Genomic DNA, 3,491 nt, shown 5'->3' on the forward strand with positions numbered 1-3,491 from the left:
AACTTTCAGGCAACTCCACTTTTAGCCATGCCTTTTGTCATCTGGTAACTTTGTCCCCATTTCTTTCCTGCAGATAAAAACTCTCTGCCACTTTGCCTACTTAAGACTCCCATAGCACAGACATCACTTCTTCCAGGAGGTGCTTCTTATCTATCAGATTCATTTTCTCGTCTGTCTTGGACACTCAGTACTGATGTAACACAGTACCTAATATATGTATGTATGTGTATTAGTCAATGATGACTGTGGACTTAAAACCATAAATTCTGTCTTTGTTATCAAAAACAAACATTCCTGGTGCTGTGGCATTACACTTTACCCTTTGTTCTTCACCAGAACTTTTCTTTAAAGGGTAGGTAACAGTAGTGTTCACTAGAGAGGCAATAATTCTGACTTACTAAAACTAGTGTCACTGGTTATCACTTCAACTATCACGCTTTCTTTTTAGGTCTAGTTCTGATTTTTCCCTGCTTCTTCTAAAATTTCTTTTTCATCTTCTGCTTTGACTCTCAGGTCTTTGCCTGAAATAACTAGGTGTGTGCTTACTACTCCTTCCTTTATTTGCAGCAAAGATTCCCAGCTGTTGTGCTGAAATTGATTACACTGAGGATCCCAGCTGCAGAGCTTTTCAGAAGCAGCATTCATGGTGGATTTGGTGTACTATACAACTTTGGCATCACAAGCTAAGGCCTGACAAGATTTATCACTCAGTTTTCTGGGAAACCTGGGGTTGGAATGGGGTTGGAATTGGGTATGAATTTGGACAGCCAGATTCCTCAGGCTGGAAACCTACTGCTGCCATCCTACCATACACATATATTTTAAAGTCATGCCTAAGTAGAAAAAGTTCAGAATCAATTATGTACACAGGGAATATTGATTCCTTATCCTGGCATACCATGACACAAGACAATGGTCATTTCATCTATGTTCACAGGGTATTAAGATATATACCACATTTTAGTTCTCAAACTGAATTTTCAGAGGGTACTGTGATATACATGGTTAAATGCTGAACATGAAGAATGTTAAAAAGAAAAAAAAAATTGGGACAAACATGGTGGCTCACGACTGTAATCCCAGCACTTTGGGAGGCTGAGGTGGGTAGATCGCCTGAGATCAGGAGTTTGAGACCAGCCAGGTCAACATGGTGAAACCCCATCTCTTCTGAAAATACAAAAATTAGCCAAGCATAATGGTGGGCACGTTTAATTCAAGCTAGTCGGAGACTGAAGCCAGAGAATGGCTTGAACCTAGGAGGCAGAGGTTGCAGTAAGCCAAGACAAAAATTTCCCTTAAATTTTTATAGCCCAAGGCTAGGAAAGGAGCATTTTACTAAGACAAAGATAATTTTTATACTAACTATCCTACTTTAGCCAAACTACACAGCACAAAACAAAGGAAAATAAAAAACCTAGCCAGGACAACAAAGTCCAAGTCGGAACATCCATTGTACCAGGCAGTAATGAAGCATCCCAGTCCCCTGCTGGAGTGGAATTAGAGAAGGTAGAGTAAAGAGCTAGAGTTTTCAACCCTGCCATGTAGTAACAAGACACCCTTCCCCTCCTAGACAGGGAGCTACAAGTAAGGCCTAGGGTGAAGCTAGAATCTGGATATTTAGTTGTCAGTAATGAGGAACTCTGCCTTTTGTTTCAAAGAGAAAAAGGGAAATTGGAATTGTGCCCCTACTTAACAAGCATACCCTTTCCTCTGTTAGGGTGGTTTCAGACAAAGCCAGCTACAAATGAAAAACAGAACATCATAATAAGGTCCAGAGTCTCCTAACAGTCTCCCAAATGTTTAACTTGAAAATAAAAATTTCTCATCTTGGCAAGAAATAGGAAGCCCCACACATCAATGAAACAACATGATAAATATCGACACAGAAATTTCAGTGCTATTGTGACAGGATCACTGAGATGTTGATTTTTCTGGCAGGAAACCTCTGTGGCCATGGTGCCTTTGCCTAAGTTCTTGTCCTGCATGCAGGAAGAATGAGGTACACAGACAAGCAAAGGGTGAAGAAGAAGAAGAGTTATCTTTAGTGTTAAAAAAGCTCAGAGGAGTGGGTAGCTCCTCTCTATAGGCAGGTCCTCCCATGGAGCATTCAGTTCTCAGCAGAGAGGAGGCCCTGGAGAGAGTAGCTCCTCCCTGTAGACCAGTTATCTGGATGTCTCTGCAGGCTCTGAAACTCTCTGCTGCAGCTGCTGCTCTCAGCAGAGAAGGTACTGCTTGCTGCAGCTGGTCCTCCCTTTGTCCGAAGCTATCAGCAGGAAAAGTACTCTTTTCTGTAGCAGATTGGCTTTTTAGTCTCTTCATAAGTTCTTTCACAAAACAGAAGTTTTTAATTTAGATTTGATCCAGTTTATCAGTTTTCCTTTTATGTCTTTTACCTTTGGTATTAAATGTAATAACTCTTTTCTACACCTAAAAGGCTTGAATTTTCTTTATGATTTTTTCTAAAACATTTCATAAAAACTGTTATAATTTTATATTACATTCAAGTCGATAAGCATTTTGAGTTAATTTCTGTAGTATGAGGTTTATGTTAAGTCTTTTTTTCTTTAACCTATTGATGTTCACTTGCCCTAGCACCATTTGTTGAAAGGCTATTTTTCCTCCACTGATTTGTATTTGCCAGCTTTGTGATGTATCAATTGGTAATAGCCATACCAGTGTGGCTCTATTTCTGGGCCTTCTCTTTGGCTCCATTTTTATATGAATCTATCCCTATGCCAATACCACACTGTCATGATTACTTTAGCTGTGTAAGTCCTTGAAATGCTGATGGATTCCTCCCACTCTATACTTCTTTTTCAAAATTGTCTTAGCTATCCAAGGATGTAAGTTTGCTTTGTCTGCAAAAATTCTTGCTGAGATTTTGATAGGAATTGCACCAAATATATAGACCAAGCTTGGGAAAACTAACACAACATATTCAGTCTTCCCATCCATGAACATAGTGTATCTCCCTTTATTTCTGCTTTTATTTCTTTCACTAGTGTTTTATATGTTTCAGCATCCAGATCCCATATCTGTTTTGTTTTGTTTTAATGTACAACAAAGAAGTTCATGTTCTTTGGAGCAGTTGTAGATGGTACTGTTGCTAAATTGGGGTACTGCTGACCTGTGGCGTGGTGAAATAGCAGATTGCTGACTAGTTTAGGTTCACTTCAATTGTTCAGTGCCTAGGAGGTTGGGTGGTGGTAGATACTTAACTCCCCACTGGAGCCTGGTGACAGGATAATGTAGGACAGTGGGGAGGGCAGGTAAGAAGCAAAGTGCAATGAACCCTACTTAGATCTGGCTGTTTAAAAACTGTTGTCATTGGGTTGACCTGGATGCTCAGCTTGCTACTGGACTCTGCTGACACTGATTAGGCAATTGGAATGCTGTCCTCTGTTCATGCCAGGTGGGTAACAAAAAATTAGATGCCTACTCTGCCTTTAGCAGGAATCAGAGCATCACTGGTCTGGGAGAAGCTTGTCTCT

Source organism: Symphalangus syndactylus, chromosome Y (assembly GCF_028878055.3).
Source record: "Symphalangus syndactylus isolate Jambi chromosome Y, NHGRI_mSymSyn1-v2.1_pri, whole genome shotgun sequence".
NCBI classification, from domain to species: Eukaryota; Metazoa; Chordata; class Mammalia; order Primates; family Hylobatidae; genus Symphalangus; species Symphalangus syndactylus.